This window comes from Lycorma delicatula, chromosome 11 (genome assembly GCF_047948215.1).
Source record: "Lycorma delicatula isolate Av1 chromosome 11, ASM4794821v1, whole genome shotgun sequence".
NCBI classification, from domain to species: Eukaryota; Metazoa; Arthropoda; class Insecta; order Hemiptera; family Fulgoridae; genus Lycorma; species Lycorma delicatula.
The window spans coordinates 67,755,860-67,783,768 of NC_134465.1; the positions used below are offsets into that span (position 1 = coordinate 67,755,860).

A 27,909-nucleotide genomic window follows, 5' to 3' on the forward strand; every position below is an offset into this window, starting at 1 on the left:
AGAAATGTCTACTAGTAGTTTGAGTTTATCGTTCGTTTGTTATTTTGTTTTTGTTGTTAACTACAAAAAGGCCTCGAAAAACCAAATATAGTTTAAAAACTGCAACTCGTCTAGGAAGAGATGAAAAGCACGTGTACTGTAGAACTAAGTGCTAGTTTATTTTTAAGTTCAGGTAACATTTGTAGGTTATGACAAATTTCAAGCAATGTTTTACTAATTTAGCATATACACATTTAATTATATTATGTCGATCGGTTTAGCCCACCGTTTTTCATATTACTGTAGTTTTATATGAAAATATTTTACCTATAAGGTAAAAGCTTGGCAGTAGTAAAAGCTAGGTAGTAGGGTAGGTAGGTAAATAAGTAAAAGCTAGGTAGTAGGGTAGGTAGGTAAATAAGTAAAAGCTAGGTAGGAGTATCACATCAGCAATTATATTTAGAAAAAAGAAACATTAAAATAAAAAAAACTTATTACACACTCCCAGTTTTCTTCAGTTATCTCTTCCTTCCCCTCGCACAGTATTTACATCAACCATGTATGTTAACATAAATTTAGTTGACTACTCTTTCATTTATGCTAAATCACCATTGAATACTGTGCTTCCATCTCATCAATTGTAAAGTATTAACTCCACTCTTTTAAGTTAAATTTAAATTAAGATTACAGTTACTTCTTACACTATTTGGCAGGGAGTTAAAGAACTTAGATTTTAGAAAAAGAAAGGTTTTTGAAACAATGCACAATAAGGCCTTGGAAGAGTAACATTGTCTGCAGAAGTCTGCTTAGTTTGCCTTCACCCTTAGCTGTCACCACCCCGATGTTACCACTTCATTTGTTAAAAGGTTAGAAGACCTTATGAACAAAGAGATGTAATGCAAAATACAGATATTTTCTGAAAATAAAGGGAAAGAATGTTTTCCTACTTGCACCACTCATAACGTGTACAATAGAATTTTTCAAAATTATAGTCAGATGAAGGTAGGCAATAAGTTGATTCCCAGCCATGCAATCTGCGGTTTAATTTTGAATGAACTAGAGAAAAGAAGATTTGATGAACATCCTCTGAAAAAAACTTAGAACATTTTTTAATGCATGTAAACAAATATCTCTTCAAAACTCTTATACACATATATGTAAATTTCGTGATAATTTGCCATCTACCATCAGATCTTAAGTATTTCTAGAATTCACCCAAGATATGACTGAAAAGTGGCATTGTAGTTGAATAAGAGCACAATCAGCACTGGTATATTAATGGAGCTAATAACCTGGAAGTAGATGAAAAGAAGAAATTAGATATTTGATTTTTAAAGCATTCCTGATCAGTCTGCAACCTATCAATATTCTTAGATAAATGTACTAGAGCAACAACTGTAAAAGATATATTGCTTTCTCTTACCGTAAAATTTATGTGAAATAGGTCATTAATAAAAATTATAAATGGAATAGGTCCTTAATAATTGGGGGCCCCGGGGAATGTATAATTCACCTGAAGGTTATTGCTCACAATCGCCCACAACTATGCACTTACTTGTGTCTTCCAGTTAATACACAAACCATTTTAAAGTTAGTGATGACGAAACTGTATCAAATTCATAATAAATATCAAGAAGTAATACAGAAATATGCATTGCAAATTAATCTTGAAATTAAAATTAAATTGAAATTAAAATTAATTAATCTTGAAACCCAAATTGACACAAGTAAAAAAGTTATTTTTGGGTAAAAACTCACAAACTTTAATTATTAAAAAAAAAAAAAAAACTGAAATAGTAAAATGGGCCAATTGTTGCCAACCACATCTAAAGATCATGATTTATGAACTGGATTCAATTTCAGGGTGGAAGGAAATTTACCCATAGCAAGACTATATTATATATAGCATATAAGATTGGGATTACTTGAACAGAAATTTCCTTAACACTAGCAGAAGAAATCTTATTGGTATCTGGACATGTACCTGGTTTAGAAACTATATACCTATACCATGCTCATAATAACTAATAAGATTTAAGTGAAATGGGAGAATTAAAGTGATCATAATAATTATGCATCATTCTATCATTCAATGTACCAGTGCCACTGATAATTTCATTAGATACTCCAACAAAGTATTCGTAAAAATAATATTAACAATTTCACCTTCATCAGAAACAACATTACCATTTATATATATTTTTGATAGTTTATTTGTAATAGTAGACATACAAGTGTAATAGTTTATAATTCTTCACTATCTTTTGGCAGGTAATTCCCTCATTTATAAAATATTGTTTGTTAGTCGCCATAATCCACACCAATTTTTTTCTTACGTTGATCCCCAGCAATGCAATCTGTAATTGAATTTCAAATGAACTAGAACAGAGTACATCTGGTGAAGAACATCTAGTGGAAAAACTTCCTTATATAATAAAATTGTTTTAATGTATATAAACAAATATTTCTTCAAACTCTGTATATGCAAATCCCATTAATTTTAAAAACCATCAACCCTAGTAATAAAATTCACCTGTTGTTATTACTTAACAGTTGCATTGTATACAAGGTACCATTCTTGTATATTAATGGAACTAATAAGCTGGAAGCAGATGATTTAGTAAAAATTAGATATTTGATTTTTAAAGCATTATGAACTAATTTACTAACATAAAACTATAAGCCAGATCACTCTGCATTGCAGTTTGCAACCTATCAAGATTCTTATGAGTATACTAGAGCAGTATCACCTGAAAAAGATGTAGCTGTACCATAAAATTTATGAGAAAGTAGGACAATAATAAAAATTAATAAAATTAATAGTAGATCCAAGAACCATATTCATTAAAAATATTAGCAATTTTACCTTTATCAGAAACAACATATACGTATATTTTTTATTTAATAGGCATAGAAGATTACTGGTTTTTTAATTCTCCACTGATTCTTTGCTGGTAATTCCTTCATATTTTTAAAATGCCGTTTTTTAGCTGCCATAATCCACACATCTTTTTCTTAAACTTAATGTATACAGTCTTAATTTTGTGGCTGTGAGAATTTTTATGCAACCAGTTTCTGTGAAATGGTAGTAATGCACAGCCCAACTTTAACCATGGCTTAAAATAAATAACAGATTTTGATTAATACCCTAATATAATTAATTAATTATACCGTAATATAATATCTAAAAAGTTATTAAACTGAAAATCAGCATCATCAAGAATTTCCTTTCAGTCATGTTCATATAAATATGATCTCAATCCAGGACCTCTTTAGAATCCTTTAAAAATTATTTTGAGTTCTGTCCTTAGAAATAACTATTGCAAAAGCCCTATGATCATTAAAATGTGTTAGAATGACAGCACTAGAAGCATTGTGTGTTTATATTAATCAGTATTATCTAAGGAGTTGTACATATTCATACTAAGTATTTCTAGATATTGTTCACCATTACTATTTTATTCTTTCATTAATATTTACATTAATATCTCCTATTGAAAAAAATATCGCATGTTGGAATCATAGGAAGAAGGTCTAAAGGCCTTTAAAAATCAGTCTTATTTTGCTTATTCCAGCTACAGACATCTAGAATGTAAAACACTGTTTTAACCAATTCTTCTTCTTTAAAAATATGTCCCAGCCAGTTAGGTCTTATTTTGAATTTTTTTCTGATTAAGCTTCTATTCTTGTAAACAGTCTTATTATTTTCTCTTCATTTTTCAGTCCATCTGTTTATTTTGCAGTCCATAAATTCATTTAATCAACATTCTTCTCCTTACAGATATTCTAGCCTTTTTTCCCCCCATTCCCATAGTGTCTATATTTTATATGCATATGGTAGTATATACACGACACTTCATCAACCAACCCGCTACACAATAACTATATATTTTTTTAAATGTTTCCTTACATATTACTATTCTTGTTTTTATTTTGTTTTCACTTTTTCAGTGTTTTGTTGACATCATACCTAATTAAGTATCATTATTGTTTTACTAGTTCAACAGTTTTTTTGTTTTTTTTTGTAGATATTCATGGGCTTATTTTTTCCAAACCTCATTACTTTTGTTTTCTTAACATTCATTGTCACTCTATTCTGCAATAATGTATTCTAATTTTGAATATCATGTGCTTATCTCCAAAAAAAAGAAATTGTACAATCATTGTAAACATTTTACAATTTATTTTCCTTTCTCCTAGATTTATTCTTTTATCTTCTAGAGCATTTTTGACCATATCTTCAACTACATATTAATTAAAGGCAGCGTCCTTGCTTATTTCTCCTAGGTTAAACGCAATTTGAGTATCCTTTGTTTTAATAACCAGTTTCCAATTCAGGTGCAGTTCTGTAATGAATCTTTTATATTTGGATTGTACATTTGTTCCTTGTCTTTTAATTATTTACATTAATTTTTTTATTTGACACGGTATACTTATCTCTTTATCTCTTTCTATATATCTATTATTAATAAATAGTTTTGATTAGTCTAATCGCATCTGTAGAGCCTATATTCCTTGTAAATCTATTTTGTTTTATATAATCGTGTGTTCATTTTTTTTACTCGGTCTTTCTTTTGAAGAGAAGATTAAAACTTAACAACTTGCTTCTTGGGATATGGAATCATGATTGCTTTAAGAAAATCTGACTATCTCCCACTGTTGTAGATCTCATTTACGTAATCTTGTTATCTCTTGAACTCCTCCTTTAAGACTTAATCAGTTCTCTTGATGCTTATAAAAACTACCAATCTTAGTTTAGCTGCTTCTACTTCAGGTTTTTCCATTCTATTCCAGCCTTTATAAGATCATTTGGCCTGCTTTTGAGCAGTCTTGTTCCTCTATATACTTATTCCACCTTTCAAATATCTTTTTCTCCTCCTATAACATTAAAATTTGGAAAAAGTAGAGGTACACACTAAAAAAATTTCCAGTAAAACATTTTTTTTAGTGTGTACCTCTACTTTTTCCATGTTGCTGTTTTTACTTTTTTGCACATAAGTCCATACTGTCCTGTTTTTTTATGAATTTTCTATGTATGAGTGGTCTCACAAAGCCATTTCTTCTCTACTTTTTGTGTTGCTCTTCTTAATTCATTATTGAGTTTTCTCCGTGATCTCTTGTCATCATTTCTTATATGACAAAGAAAAATGTAAGAGGCAGGTTAAATTGGCTTCCTTAACAAAACCAATTCATTCTTCTCTTGCTTTTTATGGAATTTTTCATATTCACATTAAATTCATTTGCTCTTTTGCCCTATTTATTTCTTTCCTTCAATAAAATAAAAGTAAATAAATACCTGTATAACTGCAATTTACAATGTTTCACAAATATTTAAGTACTAGCTGGCCTGTCTAGCCAGAACCTAGACCCTCAGGGCTCAGTTCAGCCCAGAGCCAACTCAGGGGCTCCCCAGGGCCAAGAAGCCAGAGCGTCTATCCCATGGTCATAGAGATTCCTTCTCTCACCATTCAATGTTAAAAATCATATGGGTGGATAAAGTGACAAATGAAGAGGTATTGGGGCAAATTGATGAAGAAGCAGCATTTGGAAAAAATACATTTAAAGAAGATTGGTTTGCTTGGCATTTCTCCTGCCGCCACCCCATTCGGTCATCCTAAAGCATAAGACTGAATGTCTGTGCCTCAAACAGCTACTGAGCCACAAAACAGTTTATCGACCAGTGTCCTAAATAGCTCCTAAAGCTTACCTAACGGCATGAGCGGACTAAGCACGGTGCCGTACATCACCAGCTTATATGTCCCAACCGCTCACTTGTCATATATTTACTAAAACAGGTAGGCGCATCCCGCCAACTACTAAAAATATATATATGATATCTGTAAATTAAAATGTACTTCATCTAGACTGCAATTCGCTGCCATGCCTAGGTTGCTGAATGCCAACAAGTAACTGTCCACCATATTAAAGCGCTTGGAGCCTTAATTGGCGGGTGGTCAGCCATATATCTCTAGGTTAGCTTCCAACAGCAGTACGGTAGAAGTCTTTCTCTTAAGTAAACTACTGAGTCGGTTGAATATAGCAACTGCATCAACCCACACGGTTCAACAATGCAGCTCTCGCCATATTAACTCGCCGCTTGTGAGTGGCCAATTTTCTTCTTGACCTGTAAGTTCCATGGTGGCTCGGTCTCTGGCCCCCCCTCCAAGAGCAGGGTGGTCAAACATTAGGTGTTCATTTGACTGGATCTCCCCGCAGACGCACAGCTCATCAGCTGCCAAGCGGAACCGAAACAGTTATTGGTCAAATTAACATGGTTGATGAGCATCCGGGCACCCGTTGCCCTTAAAAACGAACTCAAGGCATACCATCCCCCCCAGATCCCATATAAACTTGTACAGGGATCTTCCCTTAGTAGTGGTGTCCCATTCCAGCTGCCATGCTTCCATCTCGAGGCCCTGCAGCTTTTTCCGCAGACTTGGAGATTGGTAACTGAACGAAATTTAGATCCGGTGCATTGTGATCACTGTCTTGTGATATCTTGATCTCACCACCATGTGTAGATCAAGATCAACCTATCTTGATCTACACATGGCCCGTGCCTTCCTTCAAATAACCGATGATGGAGTTGTCCGAGAAATGGTATCTACATATAGATAGCCTTGATTTCTTGTTAGTACATCTGGATCCTGAAGGGGAAGACACCCGCCTTGTGACGGATCCAATCCTCACACCACCCCCTTCGTACCTTGCCCTTACGGGTCTTACCGGAGGTCATCTTTAATAGGCTTCAAGACATCTTGCAGTCTGGCTGCAGTCAAGATGCCACTGATACAAATGCCACATGTGACAATTCTATTGGTGCACTAAAATCTAAACGGATCCTACAAACATTACTCAAAAGTTTCAAACAAGACCATTCCAAATGAGCTGATAACTACCTACCCGACAGAAGATTGAATCCAACACGCAACCTTGTCGAATGCTAAGTACCTAAACAAAAATTTGAACAAAAACATACTGAACAGTTCCATAAAACATCACTAACTAAACTATCCCATGAAACATTACTAACAATAAACTAACCAAAATAAACATTAATCAAAAAAACCACTAAGAAAGACTGAAAACTACACTAAAACCTGAAACGCAAAACTTACACAACTAAACACTAAGCACTAAAACCTAAAACACAAAACTTTAAAAAGTAAACACCGAAACACTCAATGGCAGACAGGTCTCGCAGGTAGGCACAGAGCATTTCCGTGTAGGTCTACAATTGAAATTACGATCCCCCAATGCCGTCCTACATTCTTTGATCCTCCAAGGAACAGAAGGCCGTCTAGGTTTTCCAGATATTAGGGGCATATATTCAGTTGCACTATCGAGTATCAGTTCTGCATTGAAAGTTGCTGGATCATGAACCACTTCATCGTACTGGCTAAATGAATCTTTGGACCTGATCCAGTCCGTCTTCCTGACCACCCATCTTTGTAGCTGACTGAGGCAAATTCCTACCACTAATCAAGATAATAACCAGTCTGTGACTTCCAAAAAGGTTTTTGTTAACACGCCAGTGAAGACGTGAAAATAATGATGAACAAAAAGACAGATCGATGAACAATCCATCGTTCGATAAGCAGAGATTTAAGTTGAGCCTCAGTTGATCAACTATCCTTCCCCGAGAAGAACATGATGATGAGCTCCAAGAATGGTGGTGGGCATTGAAATCGCCAATTATTAGGCAGCTTACAGAAATCTGGAAAACCAGACTGGGCAGATCGTCCTCACTGATATCAGAATTAAGAGGCAGTTATAAGTTGCAGAACCTCATTTTAAATTGCACCATTATCTTCACTGAGACTGCAGGGATGTTTGTATGCAGTGGTATGTGTGGTTGACACTACTTCCTTTAGGAAAACAGCCACATTTTCTCACAAAAATACGTATCCGCAAAAAAACACATCATCCTGGGGATGGAGTTGAGTCTCCTGCAGACACAGTATTAAAGGATTTCCTTCCTTTAGTAGGATTCAATATCTTCATGGTGAGAACGGAGACCACAAACATTCCAGTGAATAATTTTTGTAGCCATAGGTAGTAATTTTTCGTATAATACATAAAAACTGTGCATGCAATTGTTTATAAAATACTATCCAGTGTTTCTTTTTGGATTTTAATACTTTTAAAAGTGCTCTGCTTCTTTCAAGATTTCAATGAAATCTGGAGATGGTGGATGGGACTTGGTAGCCTGGGGGGGACAGATATGTCATTCCAGATGATTTATTTGATTCCTTCTCAAGGTTTTAGTTGTTTGCTGTGTAACTAGTACAGCAGGAACTGTTGGTTCGGTTAGCAACTTTAGTTATCTGTATAACGACTGATGTGGATTTAGATAAACCACCATCAGTTTTTCTGGCAAAAGTTATCTTTTTGCCAGTATTCAATGTTGTAATTGCAGCCGTGAGGGATTTTACTTGTTCTGACAAAGCCTCTATCAATTTTCTTAGTTCATTACATGATGCGCATTTCTTCTTGTTTTGTACATTGTTGTAGGCAGCTTTAGAAAACTAATTCCAGGTTGAACAGGATTCCTCACGCTGAGTGAATTTCTGTATTGTCAACATGCTAAATGAAGGACACTTTCTTCTCAGTACAGAGTTTCAAGATTGCTTTTTCTTCTTTATAAATAGGGCATTCTCGTGATCTTTCTGAATGTGGACCTTTACAATTTTTATATATTTTTGCCTCAGCGCATGTATTGTCATCGTGACCAGTACAGTCGCAACGGGCACAAAACTGTCCCTTTGTGGGTCTAATTTTGGTGTGCCCAAAACCCTGACACTGGAAGCAGCGTCTGGGATTTGGTATATATGGTCGCACATAGACCGAAATGTAACCAACTTTTACATGGTCAGGAATCATTGAACCAACAACCACCAAAAGACTTATTATTTGGGATTTCTGTGCGGTTCCCATAAGTACTGGCGATTGAACGGATCATTCCAGTAGAGCGTGCGTGTACTGGAGCTAGAGATAAATACAGCTGGATTCGCTCAGGTGCCCAGAGGATATCGTTTGAGAATGGTAAACGGAACAGATTAGCAGTTAGCAACTGAATATCAAAGAAACCATTAAGGCATTAAGTGGATATTTTTTGTTTTTATTATATAGTTCTTGGCCATTATCTAAAAAAAAGAAAAAAATTATACTGTAAAATAAATGTCATCAATATTAAATTTTCTAATTGCTAAAAGTAAAATAATGCCATTGGACTTCAATACAACACTTAATTTAATTCAGGTATAAAATCGAATAATAGAAAAATTTTCTGAAATCCAGCAAGGATAATTATATGATTTCATGTAATTGTTGCCCATAAGAAAAGTAGATCACCAGTTCTGGGTGAATCAAAAGAATATGGAATCAATTTTTATTATCCCAGCAAATAAATAAGATTCACAAATTTTCATTCACTAATCATGATGTTACTAATATCATCTACAGAAAAACTGAACTAAGCAAAGATATGTAATTTTTATTGTAAAAATAAAACAGTTTTATAATTCTTTCACATCATGTTTATCTTTGCAAATAAACATTTGTTCTAAGGACAACTGTTTTTTTATCTGTATACATTTTTAAATAAAATTTGATCGCATGTTTTGATATTTATTTAAATGAATTCATATTTTTTGCACAACAAAATAAGTTAAAATTATTAATTTTGGGTTATGGCTCAAAAAAGAAAATCTTTGAAATTTGTGCCAACTTTCTTATCTGTTTAGTAATACTGCATTTAAGTTGCTAAATGAATAGGAAACTAAAAAACTTGTATTACTAACAGTATACCTACTATATTGAGTAATTTACCATGAAATGTATAAAATTCTATGATATTAAAAAAAAAAAATTAATATTTTTTTATATATTAAAAATAAGGTTTTTTTTTTAAGAACGATAATGAATTGATGATTTCAAAATTAGAATATGACAAAATATGTTAGAAAAATTAATGTTTGGAAAGATAAATGAGAGTAGAAGTAACAAGCTGTAGATTGTAAATATAAATGCAGTAAAATAGTAGATATACTTAGTTACCATATTAACAGCAGTTTGCAAGATTAAAAATTAAAAAAATCTGACAACACAGTTTTTCCTGTTGTGCGGCTCACATGCGTGTGCGGGCACTTAATTAATTTAAAATATTTGTTATTTTATTTAAATGTAATATTTTCTTTGTTTATTTAATTCAATGATTCTAACTAAAGCGCACACGCATACTGTATTTAATTCGTGCAGATGTGGCGGTACTAGCGGCGACGATTGGCACTAACTAAACTAATGTAATTTCACAACTTTCATAGAACAAATTTCGCTTGTACTGTCACGAGGCTTAACGCACCTGGTACCGAATCAACCGGTTGTTCGAGTTTGAATCCCAGCCAGATTGAGTTTCATTTTTACACTTTAAATGTTATTCATTTATCTAATTCTACCGCTCACCTGCAACGTCACAATATAGCTGATGACTACCACAGCTGTACATCAGTGCTACCAACCTTTGAAATATTAATTAAATTATACTGTAAAATAAATAATTAATATTTAGTCTAAAAAATAATTTGGTTGGCGATCCTGTGGAATTTAAGATTTCCCTGTCCAAGAAGATGAGGGAAAAGGGAATTTGTCACAAGGAAAATTTCAAGATGGAAGACTGCAACACTAGCGCTTCTAGTGACAAGGGGGTACTATTGACGCAGTATGTACACTTGCTGGGAGTTTGTTTTTTTGCAGATATTGTTATTTTTTAATTATTAACAAATGTGCCTAAGAAAAATATACCTTAATTGAGGTACTGAGGGTGACCTTGCTCTACAGCCTCACTCTCTTGATCTTTTCAGTTGAAAATTTAATTGCCCCATATATAGAAGTAATCTGACCAAGTTTGGTCAAAATCGGTCCAGTAGTTCTGGAGATATAAGGTGATTTAGAGGCCAACACCAAACACATACACGTGCGTATGAACATTAACATCCGGAAAATTTCCATCCATATTTTTGGCTTCCTTAGGTGTGAAAACATCAAGATCTGGTGAAAACCGGATCTTGACATTATGCCCAAATTGGACCGATCATAATACTTTCCCTTCTAAGCTGTAGCTTACTGTAGTGCTATCTAGATGGGAAAATACAAAAGAAAGGCAAGCAAAAGAAAGCAGTTGATAGAAGTAGTTATTATATAATAAGATTTGATGACACACCTTGTGAAATGAGTTACGCGAAGAATATACAAGGTATGGTCAAAAAGTATCCGACCTTGGCCATAGAAACAAAAATATCTTACCGAATTTGTTCAATAACATCCCCCTTCAAAGTAGATCCCTTTTGATGTAATACACTTATCCCAGCAATGTTTCCATTGTTGGAAGCATTTTTCAAAGTCATTTTTATTGAGCACCATTATTCTCTTTTCGCATTTCTTTTGATATTTTCTCTATGTTCAAATCTCTTTCCTTTAAGCAGAATTTTAAGTTTGGTAAAGAGTCAAAAATTTTCAGGGAGCCATATCTGGGGAGTAAGTGATCCTGTGTTTTGCCAAATATCTCTGGGATTTCTTGTTATGGATAGCCTGGAATGATGATGAATTTTCCAATTGCATCTTCCCAAAGCTGTGGTCTCTTGTGTAAGCAGCATCTCTTAGCCAACAAAATACTGTTATGTATAGCCTGTTTATTGACAGTTTGTCCTTCAGGTTTGAACTTAGCCTTGGTAATCAAAAAAGACAGTTAGCACACATCACGACAACCCTCCAGTCCATACATCATAATTTATCCAATGTTTTTTGGCAAAATACAGGGTCAAACAACTTCATCAGGCTTGTTACTCATCAGACTTGGGTTTTTCCTAAACTTAAAATTCCACTTAGAGAAAGAAATTAAAGACAGAGAAGAAATCAAAAGAAATGCAACAAGAGGACTTATGGTGTTCACTAAAATTCCCTCCAACAATAAAATCATTGCTGGGATAAGCGTATTATATAGAAAGCATATTTTGTAAGTGTATTACATCAGAAGTGGTCTACTTTGAAGTGGACAAGTCATTGAACTAAATAGGTTACGTATTTTTGTTTCGATGAACCAAGATTGGATATTTCTTAATCTTACCTTGTATTTATGTATGGATATAAAAAGGGAAAAAGAAAGGTTAGAGAAATTTAAAATGTGGGTATGGAAGTGATTGGAGAAGAATAAATGGGCAAATAGAGTGAAAGATGAAGAAATAATGAGGAGAGCTAATGAGTATAGAAGCCTCTAACCCGAACAGTTCAAAATAGAAAAGCTAACTGGGTGGAACATATAGATGAGAAGAGTTTATTAAAATAGTGTTAGACAAATCAGAATAAGCAATGATGAAGAGAGGCCAGAAAAAAGTAAAAATTATATGATATTAATAATATTTAAAAGCAAATGGGAGGTGTCAGGAATTCAAAAATTTAGCTGAGAATAGAAAAGAATAGAGACTGGCATGGTGTAAAGGACTTGCAGCATTTGGTGATTTTTTTTTAATAGAATATGAATAAGAAATTACTTGGAATGATATAATAGGTGATAAAGGTATAATTTCTGTAGGATTGTATTTAGAATTAAAAGTTTCATAACTTTTTATTTTTTTTTAAATTGAAGATTAATACTGAACATCTCTTTAATTAAATAAATAATTTGAGATTTCAAAAATAAACATGTTTTTTTTATTAGTGGTAGTATATGGCATATACTTACAAAATTATTATTTTTTATATACTTTACAAATATTTTGTTATTTATTTACACAATGAAATAATTTAATAGTTGAACTCAAGGGATTAATAATTTAATTAAAAAGTTTAACTATTGTTGGCACTGTTTATTTGTGCTGGGCAATAATAATGTTTCTGATTATTCAGATCTCAATATGAGTATTTGTAATTGAGCCTATTGTTTGATGTTTTTCACAAAAAAATATATTTAAAACTATAAACTTTTGAAATATCCCATCAATCTATTTTATAAATAAAATGTCTTAAATAGTTTACTTTGCAACAATTTTAGTTGCTCTTGGGACCATATTGACTTATGCTACAGTTTTGCCCTTGTGTTATTTGTTGTTACTTTTGGAAATTCTTTTTTTTATTTAGGAAGACATATTTACAATGTATTCAAAAATTATGTTGGTTGTGAACTGTGTCTTATGTTCAGTTATTGGTATATTGTTGTTTAAAAAAATATACAAATTTTTGGTTTATAAAAAGCCTATATATAAAAATGCACACATCATGTTTATTAAACAAGTTTCAGGAAATCATTAAACATAAATTTACCAAAATTCAAACTTATGTCTGGTTTTATTACATTCTGTGTGAAGCATTTATTAGTAATTAATGATCATTCCATTTAATACCAGTTATTATTTATGTAATTAATGCTAATTACAGATTTATTATTTGTGTTATTTTTCATCCTGTAAATTCAAGTATGATATAAAACTGAATGTAGTGGAACAAAAGAAATGAAGGTGGAAGATAATTAGCCAATGTTTTTCTATGCAAAAGAAAGAAAAGTTGAACAGTTAAGTAGTATGTGAAACCTTAGTAAAAATTTCAAAAAAATTGTTTTAAACATGTTTCAAAACTTGTTACCACTTCAATTTTTTTTGAGTTCTTGCCCGCCTCCCCTAATATCTTTTATTTAAATATTGTGAATAAATCACAAAATGAAAAATTAATTCCTGAATCTTAAAAATTATTTGTAACTTAGAAACAAGGAAAATTAAAAAACAATTCATTTTTATGTTTTTTGATTATTTTTGTATAATATGACAGTGATTTTCCATTGAGCATATCATGCTATTTAAATATTTATTAATATATTTAGTAAAAATTGTGTAATATTACTAAATATTATATAACAATAAATTACATATTTATATCCATTTAGACAAAACATTTTTGCATGTTAAAATATTCAACCACATGTCTCAGGAATGGTTGGCCAGAGTCTGTACAAGACTACCTTATTTACATGTCATACATATCATCTCATCTCATCGGCCTGTGGGGAGTTTGCTTATTTACTATTTGAACAGATTGCAATGTTTACATTACAAAAAAAGTATCAAAATAAAAGGTTAAAGAAGTGGTAATTTTTTTTTAAGCCTCCACGACCACTGTTAGGTATTCTTTAGAGGTTGAGATGAAATAAGAATTTTTTAGCGTGTGAAAACACTATGCCTGACCAGGATTTGAACCCAGGACTTTGGGATGAAAGGTCGAGACGATACCGCTTATGCCACGAAGCCTCGTCCTCCAGCTAATCATAGTAAAAATGTATTTTTTTTTCTCCTGTAATTCTAGAATGATGACGCAGAAATTTTCATGAAAGATGTATAAAATCATTTATCTCAATTGTAAAAGAGAGTCTGTGATGTTGAGACAAACCCAACTGTGATAGCCAATATTATGTACTTTTTTCTCAACTATACTAACTAAGATATTAAAAATTCATTTTTAAAATGGGAATTTCAGAATTATACTCAGAATGTGTGTATTAAATACACTGAAAAATTCTGAAACTGGTTTCTTTACATAAAAATAATTAAAATGTATCTGCAAATTTATTTCTGAAAATGCTTCTGTTTGTCTACCTGAATGAATTTATATATCTAGAATGGATTAGTAATTTGATAATAAAAAGTATGTGTTTAAACCAACATTCTTTTTGAAAAAATAACTAAATGTGATATTAATTTAAAAATTTAAACATTTGTAATGACAAATAAAACCAAGTTGTTTAAAAAATGTTTCTAAAAAAACATATTTCAAAATATTTTCTGTGATCTTTTAGTTATCCTCACTGATTAGTGCTGCTGTTTTCGCACATGTGTTACTAATAGCTGATTTTTTAATTGGGCTGACTCATATTAAGAATATAACCAAAAATGTGTACTGAGGATGTTGGAGAAGACAACTGAAAACTTTTCAAAGTAAATTTTTAAAATATGTTTTACTATACAATTTTTATTTAAACAAATGAGAAGTCATTTGTTTAAATACATTGAAATAACCAGGTTTTTCAGGAGATTGGTAAAGTAACTAAATATTCAAATTTAAAACCAGAAAATAATTGAGTCATAAGAAATAATATTAAACTAGTTTTCATTTTTTCCAACATTATTATGATATTTGATCGCAATAGAATGGTTAATATTTTAATAAATAAAATGAAAAGATGCAAATTACCCCATGGTTTTAATAATTTAAAAATGAATATGCAAGTAAGAGTTGTCAAAAGAGATTAGGAAGATATTTGCATCTTTCTCCCAGTGCAACTCCCTAAATGAAAGTATTTATCAAGAAATGATTTTTGCCATCTTTTTTCGTAAAATTTTACATTAAAATCTTGCATCACACGTCGTCCACTTTCCTTTTCAAAACAAAGTTATATTCAATTTGGTGGATGCAAGCTAGCAGACAAAAATATATCATAAAGAAGTAATTTGTAACTCAGTTTTAAAATATGAAGCCGTTTCCATATTATAATATCATTCTTGTGTATGGATCATTGAAGTTACATTTTTTATGGAAATCAAACGAATAGAGTAGTAACTGTTTACCCTATAGTTTTGCAGGTGTAGCCGGGAAAGTGTTTTAAATGAATTTATGCTCAATTTTTTTTTTATGTATCTCAGGGATACTGTATATTACAGGACTGTAGCAATATTACCATAGAAAAAGATTTAAAAGTTAAAAAAAAATTGACAAAATAATAATGAAATATTTACAAATATAATTAAATAATATTTTTAGGACTTTATTAATAAATCAGTAAGTTTAAAAAGTAATATGGAAAGGTAATTTAAATTAAATTAATATTTATCACTGGTATTTAGTTTGGGAAATTGTGTGAAACAAAATTTAAAAAAAATTATTGTTTTAACAAAAAAAAATCAAATTTTCATAAATATAGTATTTTCAACATGTCAGATTGGACATTCGGTTTTTTCTTTCAATTTTATTTTTGTAATGCATTTTTTATTTAAAATTTTTAATGATCTCTATGCTTCTTAAACAGATTTAAAAGTGGAATAAATATCTTTAAAACCTCTGAAAAAAAATGTGTTTACAAAATTTTGAAATTTGATGAATATTGAATTTAATGAAATTTACTTGATGTAATTTAGTAAACATTGACTTTGGTATGGTATGGAATTTCAATATTACATTTATGTTTTCATTCATTATATATATTAAAATTTATTAAAAATAATGTATGTAATGTTCAGATGATGAATAAAAAATTATCAATTAAAAATTTTATATTATTTAATTTAATACATAATTCTTTTAATTTAAAAGATTTAATTTAATTTAATAAATAATAGAAATGATTATAGCAGATGATAATTTGTGTGTGCATGTGTATGAGTGTACATGCACGCGTGTGTGCATAACTGAGTAAGATGGAAGAAATTAGTTTTTATGAACTTTTTTGATGACTCATCAGTTGAGGCTAGTTTGCTAGTTAAGAGAGTAAGTAAAGCCTTCCTCCTGCCTTCCTCACCCCTTCAATGCTTTACAACACCATCACCACCCCCACCCCCCATATCCTTTCCTTTTATTTTACTTCTTCCCTCTCTGTTTTTGCTGCCTACACACTACCCAACTTCTTCTTTTTCTTCTTCTTCTACTGTACCACTTCTGTTTAAACTGTAACTGAACAGGGATTCATTCTGCTAAAAATGGATCCAGCCATCATCTGAGATTGTATACTCCTCCTATACCCCACCCCTCTAACCATATTCACATTCCTTGGCTACGTAATCATAAGATATTATGTTACTATTTTACTTCTTTTCTCAACTAGAAAACGTATACACTGCTAACCAGCCAACTACTTCTAAAAATTTTGTTAGCTTGTTCTTTACTCTGCTGTTCTATTAAATTTAATATTGTTTACCATAGCAGAACTTTTCAATTACTCTGTTTCAATCATATATATATATATATATATATATATATTTAAAAAATTTTAATTTTTTCATAAATATTGATTTTTATAGAAATAAAACCCTACATTTTCATTTTTGGTTTGTTAAGTTTAATAGATTAATAATGAACGCAAAATTAGCAAGGTTTTTTTAATTACTTTATACTTTTTTCATTTTAATTATTAAACATGTTGTATTGCAATAAATAATTTAATAAAAATCACTTACAGACTAAAATAACGAGCTTGTATATATTTTTGTAAAAGGTTTGTGATTGGTGGATTCATCATCAGAAAATAATATATCAGAATTATGTATTGTATTACTGCCAGTATATGTAAAAATTGTTAGGTTTCATGTACATGCAACACTATGGTAATACTTTACGCAGTATAGTGTTTTATAAATTTATAAATTCAAAAAGTATTTTTATATTAACGGTTAAGTCTCTGTTAAGTTGATATTTTGGCATGTTTCATAGGTTAATTATTTTTTTTTTTTTATTCTAACTATATTAAAGGGAAAAGTGTGGTGATCGTGTCAAAAATGGGGTATCAGGTCAAGCTGAAAATCTTTAAATTTTAAGGTCCAACTAGTTCATCTTGACAAACAACGTATGTAGTATGTATGTTGTACTGCCAAAAGCATTGATCATATAATTTTTTTCCAAAATTTTTTAAGAGGGTAGAGGATATTGTGAAAAAACCAATTTCAATTTTCTTCCGAAGCATTTTGGAGAAAAAAAGTTTAAAGCAAATTTGTTACTGAAAGTAATCCAAACATTTTTTTTTCAAAAAATCAACCCCACCTGTTAAAATTAAAATGTATGTTTTTTGTTCTGTTCTATCTCCCTTCAGTTTTAAATTATTTTAAAAGTTTATACTTCAAATATAGACATTTTTTTTTTTTTACAAGTATTGTCTAAATTTATAAACCCCAGGCCTAATAAAATGCAGATAAGTTTTTTGAAGATTTTCTTTTTCCTATTTTAACCCTTTTGGATGTTAAATTTAAAGTAAATATGTATGTAACTTTACTTAACCTAAATATGAGTATTTTTAGAAAAATGTTTCTTAAAATTTATTCCCCATCTCAAAAAAATGTATTTTCTGTTTTTAATTTTTTTGGATATAACTGTTTTAATTTTTATTATTGAAAAAAATGTTTGTTTTCCTCTTTATAACGTAAAAGGCTACTAAAAAAACTAGCTTTGACACCTGTATTATATTTGGAAATCTAAATTAGAATTAATTTTTTTCTTTATTTTCATAAAAGTTATAATTTACTTTATTAAAATAAAGGTCAGACGCTTAATGTTTGAATTGTCTGGAAAGATTTTGCAATCAAAAAGTTGTTCAAGGTGTTGTATAACATGAATTGTTGTAGCCAGAAAAGTCATACAATACTTGGCCAGTTTTTTTTCTATAATGTCAATATATTAAATTTGAATATCATTACTAATGTAGATGTTTCCAAAACTGCAGATAATTCCCAAAACTGTAAATATTAAATTTGATAGGGCATGTTTCATAAATGCCAATTGGTACCATAGGCATGCTCTCTTTTTCTGTTTAGCCTCCTGTACCACTGTAACGTATTACTTCAGAGGATGAATGAGGATGATCTGTATGAATGTAAATGAAGTGTAGTCTTGTACAGTCTCAGGTTGACCCTTCCTCCAGTTGGAACAGTTGCGCTGTCCATATTTAGAGGTAGATCTCTACTCTCAAGAAATAATGGTGGTAGGGGCTTTGTATTTATGGAGTTCACTGATATGGTGGTGGTGGTTAGTGGGTACATCTCTCCCAATTGTAGTGTGCAAGAGAACAAGGAAATAGTAGAGAACTTGTGTGTGATGTTAAATCAAACAAGGAAGGACTTGGTTTTGGCAGGAGATTTTAATGCGAAAAATGTGGCCTGGAGGTAATATTACCAACCCTAGAGGTATTATTTTGGAAGAAATGGTTGCAAGTAAATGGCTGAAGGATATGTATTAAAGGCCACAGTGGAGTGTGGGGTTCCACAGAGTTCAGTGCTAAGGCCGACTCTGTGGAACCTTGCTTATGATAACATCCTCAGGTTGAAGTATCCTGAGAGTTTACATATTACAGGATTTGCTGATAATGTGTCTCTAGTGATCATTGGAAAGATGTAGGACAAGGTGATACGAAGAGGTAACTTTGCAATCAGTATGGTGGATAAGTAGTTGAGAGAGAGAAATCTCAATCTTGTGGCAGAGAAGACAAAGTTAGTGGTAATGGCAGGGAGGAGGAGTCTGGAAGAAATTAGATTGACAGTTGGAGGAGAGGCTACAGAGCTGGTGAAGAAGGCTAAATATTTTGGAGTTTGGATTGACTCCAAATGCACCTTTCAGTCGCATGTGATGGAGGCAGTTGATAAGGCCATTAGGACTCTATCAGCTGTCTCCAGGCTTATGAGTAGGGTTGGCAGGCCGAGTACATCCAAGCATAGGATGTTAGCTGCGGTGGTGCAGTTCATCAACCTGTATGTGGTCTGTGTATGGAATAGAACCTTAGAGAAGAAGAAGGCTGTCAGGAAGTTGGAGGGCCTACTATTAGGGGTTGGAGGCAGCTGGCTATTGGAGTAGCTTATGCATATCGGACGGTCTCTATGAAGGTTGTTTTGGTTGTGGCATCGTTGCCTCCTCTTGAGTTATTGGGTATGGAAAGGTTGAAGGGTAAGAGTAAGAAGACTGTGAGAGAAGAATTGTTAGAAAGGTAGCAAATTTGATAGGAGAGAGAGGAGGTCGGTTAGTGAATGCGGAGGTTGATCCTGTCCATTAAGCCGTGGCATAGAAGGAGACATGGGGAGTTGTCATTTCAGTTCACCCAATTTTTGATGGGCCACGGCTGTTTTAATAGTTACTTATTTAAGAGAAAAAGGAGGAGGGCCGATGTATGTCTCTACTGTATTGAAGAGGAAACAGCACAGCATACAGTTTTTCATTGCCAGAAATGGGATGAAGAGAGCCAGGAGGTTTATCACAAAGTGGGTATGGTTACCCCAGGTAATATAGTAGAGGTGATGCTTCATGGAGAAAATAATTGGAGGGTGGTTAGTGAGATGATAAACAATATCATTAAGAGGAAGACAGCGGAAGAAGTTGAGGATATGGGACCTGTAGGAACTGTGGAGATATCAGATTAGGGTTGGATGGACAGCCCTGTTCAGGAGAGGTGAGATTCTCTGACGTTCTCATTTGGGAGTAAATGGGGACTGCAGGGGAGGATAGGAAGGGTTTATTAAGACCGGAGGCCCTTTGGGGCAGCCTACAAGGCACCACTCCAAGAGGCTACAAAGCACCACTCCAAGATTAAGTATTGCCTGATGGCGAGGACAGTCTTGGGAGGTAAGGGGTATAAAAAAAAATAGAAAAAAAATTTTTTACCCTTCCTGAGATGTGTGGTTAATTGAAACCCACCACCAAAGAACATTGGTATATATGATCTAGTATTCAAATCACTATAAAAGTAATTGTCTTTACTAGGATTTGAACCTTAGAACTCTCGATTTTGAAATCGACTGATTTGCAATGATGAGTTCACCACTAGATCAACTTGGTGGATTATCATAGGTATATTAACAATGCTCTCAAAAAATTCTGAATCCTTGTAAAATAATAATTTACCTTCACTAAAATATTTAATAATGCTATAGTCAATATTTGATTGAGAGAAATTTTTTAACATTTCTCACCTAATTTTCACCAAGAAAAATATGATTTTATCTTACAAATGATAATGCCTGTTTTTTTAAATGTAAAATTTCATAGTAAGAGAAAACAATAGAAGTAGATTACTTAAGTTAAGAATAACAGATGCAGTTCCTAATATTAAATTTAAGTACATAAAATGCTTGTCTAAATGTGTTTTTCATTTTTTTGAAGTTTTTTTTATTTTTATAACTTTTTTTGTAAATTTTACTTTATTGTTAAATGCTGTACAATAAAGTAAAATTATATATGTATAATTAAGTAGGTTTTAATAATGTAATATATATATATATATATATATATATATATATATATATATATATATATATATAATTTGAAATATGAATAAATCTATTTAAAAATATGTAAATATAAATCATAATTTCGATACAAAACTAAAGATCATTTCTGTATTTGAATATCTTGAATAGTTACGTTCAAATTCATTGTCATCTATTCATTAGTAACAGTTATTGGGCATAATTTGTTGCTACTATATAAATAAGTTTTAACCTGATACAGAAGTAACATTCCTACTTTCATCCAGAAGGTTTTGAGTTTGAATGCAGACCCAGCTTGGCAATCTTCATGTGATGTAAAATCCATTTCTCATAATAAATAATAAATATTTAATTAAACTAAAACATGAAAAAAACTGTTAGCAAGTACAAAATTATGATTTTCAAGTTATTTAAAAACATTTATTAATATTCTAAAAGGATATTTAACAGTGACCTTTGTTTAGTTAATATTGAAATAATATCTTTAGATGAACAGTAGGAATGACTCAAAACAGCCAAGGAAACCAGCAGGTGTATTGTTCATATTTCATTCCGAAATAGAAGAATAAACAAACAAACTGTTCAATCTACCTGCATAATATCATACACCAATATTATTTATTAATAACTTTTTAAATTATGAAATGGTTTTTTTTTTTTTTAATTAAATTAAACTTTTTTTAGCAGAAGATAAATTATATACTTTGCCAAATATTTCTAGATTTAATCATTTTAAAAGTGACATATGGTTACTAGATATTGTGCCAGTTAATATATCTTAATCACTTAAAATGAAAAATAAAAAAATCATTATCACCTTTATTTGCTTACTATTTATATGTACAGGTGTATATATATCCACACAGTGGTATATAAACCTGTAAAGCAAATAAATATTTAAAAAATTAATTTACTTAAATTTACTTTCTGGGTTAAAAAAAAAGTTGCCGAAGTGCAAATAAGACATTGAGGACATTCATATCTCTTAATGGGATATGTCCTAAGGAGAGCGTTGAATTAAAAAATATATTTTTTCTTTCTGTTTTCATGTGTTTTATTGCGTTAGTATGATGGAAATGTGCAGTGTGTGTGTTGTGAGGTGTGATTTAGCTCCACAGAAAGGCAGTATTGTCTGAGGAATCCCATGTATAGGCAAAGTCTCAGACTCGCTAATAGGTTCAATATTTTTTAAAAATCAGCTAAAAACCTATTCCATTCACTGTTTTTCACCCCCAAATCTCTTTTTTTTCTCTTTTCTTTCCTACCACAGGTAAAATGCATGCTCAAAATCTATTTCCAGTCTGTCCACACATTCTGTAGGGCAGAGCGAGCCAATTTTTTTATTCTGCTTAGAATGGCCTGCAGGTATGTTATCAAGCATCGATAGACCTTCAAAGTGATTTTCCTGTGTGTAATAACCTTGGAAAGTTCCTCAATTAAGTAATAAATGAGTATTTTTTTGAGAAATTCTCAGATGAGACTCAGGTTTGGGGTCCGATGAAGACTTGATGACATATCTTTGGACCATTTCAAACATAATAAAACAAAAATTCACCGCAATCCATCCAGTAGAATGCTCACATGGACTGGAAATAAATTTTAAGTCTAATTTTTTTTAAATATGAGACTTCATTCTAATCTATACTTTGAAGGAGAGTAAAAAAGAAAAAAACTTGATTCCAATTACAGAATAGTTTTATTTAAAAATTTGATTTTAAATACACCTTTTTTCACTAAATAAATCTTACTTTCCTTTTTATGAATAAAATTTTACTAACATTTAAAATCTGATAATTTTGTTTAGCCTTTGTTAAGAACTGTTTCCTTCCTATGTTGATTACTTCTTGATTATTCTACTATAGCCAATTTTTAATTAGACTACTAGAACAACTTTACCAAGAAACTTTCTAATAGTCATTCTCAACGAACCTGAAAAATAATATGAATAAATGTTGAAAATTAGCGTGAGTAACTTTATAAAAAAATAATAATAAAAAGACTACATAATTAGAGTAAATTGCCGTAAGCCAGACAACATTTTAATCAATAGTTTCGTAAAAACTAATTTTTATGAAAACAAATTTTAAGTTTAATGAGTAATGTTTCATTGGAAATGTTTCCTCTGCATTATGATTTAAAAATTTGCAGTTACATTAACGGTTTTTAACTATTCAGAATTGCTAAACAAAAAACCTAAGATGTAGTATAACCCAATTTGTTTTTTACTCATTATCTCTGTAGATTGTGGCTGTCTTATCTCATAGGTAAAGATAAGTTGAAATTCATAGTGTCTGATCTCAAATAATTTAATTTTGTAATTAAATGTTTGGTTATTAATATATATAAGCATACAGTTAGATAGAAAAACAGCACCATGTTCCTAAGTACAGTCTAATTTATGTATTCTTAATTTTAAAAAAACATTTTAATGTTACAGCTACATTCTGACAAGAACAAATTTGTTCTGAGGTACCCTGAACAACTGAGTAGGGAGAAAGTATTTACAAGAGTTAAGTACAAGTATAATTAACATACTGAAGTTCAGTGAGCCATTGAGCTCTGTTACTTCTGTACTCTTTTTTCTACTGTGCATTACAGTTCTACTTCATTCTTACTGTTAAAGTTAACAAAAAAATTATTCTTTTGTAATACAAAACTGTTGCAAAAGGTACCATTATAATATACTTGTTACAACAATCTAGGCACGGTAGTATTTTGATTTTACTATCAAATTAAAGTCAAACCACATGACGCATCATATTTCCATTCGAATTGGGAGTATCACAGAATTAAAACAACCACATTATGTGTACAAGTGCATTGTGCAACATTATCTGATGAAAGTTATATTCAGAATGGCAGAATGATTTTTGGATTAATTTTCCTAATTAAGCAGTACAAAAGCAATACATCGTAATTATAAAATGTGGATATGGAGAAAGTAAAATGAACATGTAAATTGAGAAGTAAGGAAATAATGAGTAGCTAAGGTGATGTTTCACTGACACATACTGTGAGGTGACATCATTTTGACACCCCTTAGACTTTTGTTACTTTTTACTTTATTCTTAAATAAATTTTTACATTTAGTTATTGTTAAGTGAATGAAGAAGGTTTTTAAAACCCCTTTAATACTTTACATCATTTTTAATACAGTAAAACTCTAAAATAGGAAATAGGAAAATAGTTTATTCCATACTTCAATTTCATTTTCTTTTTGAATATTACACCTGTTATCAATTCGTAATATATTATGTGCCACAACTCAGACGTTTCTTCTCAGTTCTACTCTACACCATCTAAAATTGGATTTACTCAAATAAATTTTTTCATCTACTTCCCCATGTTTATCAATCCATACATTTTCACCACCTCCTGAAACTTCAACTTAGAATCTGTGTCATGTTTGTTGACAATACAGCCATTCCGATCAACAGCCTGTTCCTCATTTCCTCCAGTAACCAGCCCTTGATTTCGATTTCTAGCCCATTCTTGATACCATTTGCACCTTGTTCCCTATTGTGACCTGTAATTGGTTCATCAATATCCGAATCCTCGCTTTCCTATGCATCCAGTTCATGAAAAATTGCTTCTTTGAAATTCTGATCTTTCATGTTCATTTTTACATTGGAAAAAATCACTACGATTTCTTGTTAAAGTTGAAACAAGTAGATGGAAAGAAATTAATATTTAAACAAAAATCTGCATTATTTGATCATTTTATGAAAGGAGATTGTACTTACATAGAGCACATGTTAGTTTGATGTTGGACACTTGATTGAGAAAAATCAGACACTATAAAAATTCTCAGTGCATGGCAATCTAACTATAACTAAAAAATAACCAGCTACTGCAAAGCATGTTTCATTATGAGATCAAAGAAGGGGTAATTACATAGCGACCAGATGCACACAGTCATTTTAATGTCACCTCACCAGTTGAAGGTTAAAGAAGAAAAAACATTTATATAGAGGGAACACAATAGAAATGGAAACTGGTAAGGACAATTGGTTAGAGGAAATGGAATCTTGACTTCTCCATTAGAAGGAGAAAGGAAGGAATTATGAAGAATGAAGATAATGTTAATAGATGAGGTGAGGATTGGAAACCATAAAGGGATGAAGGAGAAGACTTGGGGCAGCAATGGATGGAGATAGCAATGTTAAGAAACCTCTTGCTGTGTAGAACATCAAATGATGATGATACTGTACCAAATAAATCAATTACTTCTCATCAATTTACTACATTTTATGAAATAGGTAATGAAGCCGATAATTAATTATACAGTAGTCGACTATTGATTTTTTATCGTGACACTTGTAAGATATTTTTCATTATTATGTTGTCCACAAAATTCATGCTGTCTTGGCTTCCCTTAGTGTTGTTCATAAGGGTACAATAAAACTGATGTTACATCCATTCAGATTTGAATAGTGCACTAACATGGAGAATTAACTTTAATATACATTTTTCTTACTGTACAGAAATTTATTGTAAGATAGTATGCTTTTTTGGACAATGTTTCTTTTTTTGGATAAAGCATGTTTTTTATTTTCAAATAGGAATATATTAAAAGCCAAAATATATATAGTTTGATCCATTGTCTGTTGTGTGGTTGCGGACAATGGATGCTGATCACCTGAGAGATTTTCTGTCCGTGGACCACACCCAGCTAGATGAGAGCCCAGAGTTCACAGAAACTTGTCTTTATTGGTCAGTGCATTGCCAAATGACTCAACAGCCAAGGGAAGGCATTGGCTAGTAAGTAAGTAAGTTTATGCACTTTTTTTTTAATGTCTCTAGTTATTTAGGATAGTTTTCCTGATGTGGAGCCCATAGTTTATTACATCCATTGATGTAATAAAAACAACAAATGCCAGCATTTGTTATTAATTAGAAGCCTAAGGAATCAAAAAGCAGGTAAGATTTAAAACATGATTGGTTCAGATGGACCTTGGCTGGTTTTTTTCCATGTAGAAATGCCAGTAACCAACTCATTCCAGTATACTGCAGATATGTTGATGTTACCTGGATCTTTTAGTGAGCTTTCTAACAGCTTAGCTTGTTAAAAGGCTCATTGAAAGCTAAGACTCAATCTTATCCCGTTGGACAACCTTAGAATATACAGGAGATATTCTCAGACCAGAAGGTATTTTTGTGGGTTGCTCGGAAAGTTAGTGTTTTCAAACACAATCTGTAAACATTGATGTTGAGGAAAATAATGAAGACAGCATTCCTAATGCCAGTATAAAACTCGGCAGCAATATAAATATGAAGGAACAAGTTGATGGGTAATAAAATGCTTGAGATGAATATTTTGACATCCTTTATGAGGTGAGATGCAAATTAAAAATGAATTAAATAACTGAAATTACTTGTTTAGCCTATTTTATCATAAAGTATTTGAATTAAGATATTTTAAAGATTTTTATGTTTCATCTGTAGACTAGAATTTAAGTGTGAAATACAAAAAAAGTGCCTGGCTAAAAGCCAAGAAATTAGTGTAGTGGTCACATGCTATCTACTGAATGAATTGGTCTCTGGTTCATTTCTCGGTGAGGTTCTGGCATTATTCCATTTATTATTTCATTCATCTCTTTTAATTGAAACACTGTTATATATAAATTATTGTTGAAAAATTAAAACAACATTTATTTTCTTAACCCACCACACTTCATTCATTTTTAACATTTGTTATTAATATATACTTAGTGCAAAAGTATGTATAAATTGAAAGCGAGTTATTTTATTGGTAATTTTAATTAATAGGCCTTATTTATTTTACTTTCCCAAGTTGTAAAAAAAGAAGGAAGATATTGCTGTCAAAATAAAATGACTTCTGCCTCTTACAAAAATTTATGTTTCTTGATGTTTTGAAGGCCAAAAATTCAAAAGTATAAAAATCATGGTTAAAAAATTCTCGGTGTAAGAGTGTTTGTTGATATTTACTTATGTTTATTTTATAGGTGTTGTTTACCTCGAAATATTAGAATGATAATACATTATATTGTTGATTCTATTAACATTTTTTAAAAACGTCTGAAAGAATTTGGGGCATAATGAAAGAGGTAAATTGAATAAAAATGAATGTAATATAAACTTTTCTTCGTACATTTCTTTTAATTAATGTTAATATATTTTATTATAAAATTAATACGCATTTCACTCATTAAAGTTGATCTTCAAAAAAACACTATTATTTATTTTAAAACATCTTTCCCATAAAAAAGGATGGTGCGTTGGTTGGTTTGTGTATGTGCTCACATTTTTATTTTTGTTCCTATTGGTGCAGAGCAAACCAATGGTGGTGTGGTGGGCAGCACACGAACGATTTGTACTTCTTGATATAAACGATTTATCTAAAATTATATTTGTGTTTTGGGGATAAAAAAGGAAAACATTGGGGATAGAGCTGTGTTATAAAATTACAACTCAAAAAATAACTTAAAATATTCAGGATTTTGATGTTTTTCGTTGTAAACGTTTTTGTTGTTGTTAGTGCGCTAAATTCATGAAGGTTATTATTTAGTTACATTTGGCAAAATCATTTAACAAAATCTTGTGTAATGAAACATAAACCATTTAACATTTATGAAATTAACTGTCTTTATATTTTTATAAATGTATTTTGAATTATATAAAGTCTATATGAACAAGTTTTTTGGGGTGAAAATGAATAAAAAATTAATATCGCCATTATTGTGTCCATAATTAGTACTGTGAATAGGAATGATTTACTTTATTCCTTTAATCTGAAGTTTGCAGCTCAGGTTGTATTTTGTAAAGCATTGGGGGTGCCACAACCTAATAGTTATAGGCATTTGCAAAGCAGTGTAATCAATCACAAGAATAACAAATCCCATGCCAGGCAAGAAAAATGAGGAGTGAAGTGGTTCGCTGCCACCTTCTTGTTTTGGATATACTTTTGTAAATC

The 27,909-nt window shown here is 31.3% G+C and overlaps 1 long non-coding RNA gene across 1 annotated transcript; it reads left to right on the forward strand.

Moving 5' to 3' along the window:
• LOC142332084 (uncharacterized) lies at window positions 1-27,147 on the forward strand. Its single transcript, XR_012758152.1, has 3 exons — window positions 1-172; window positions 25,538-25,740; window positions 26,942-27,147. It is a non-coding gene; the product is annotated as an uncharacterized LOC142332084 (long non-coding RNA).
• The last annotated feature ends 762 nt before the right edge of the window (window positions 27,148-27,909 follow it).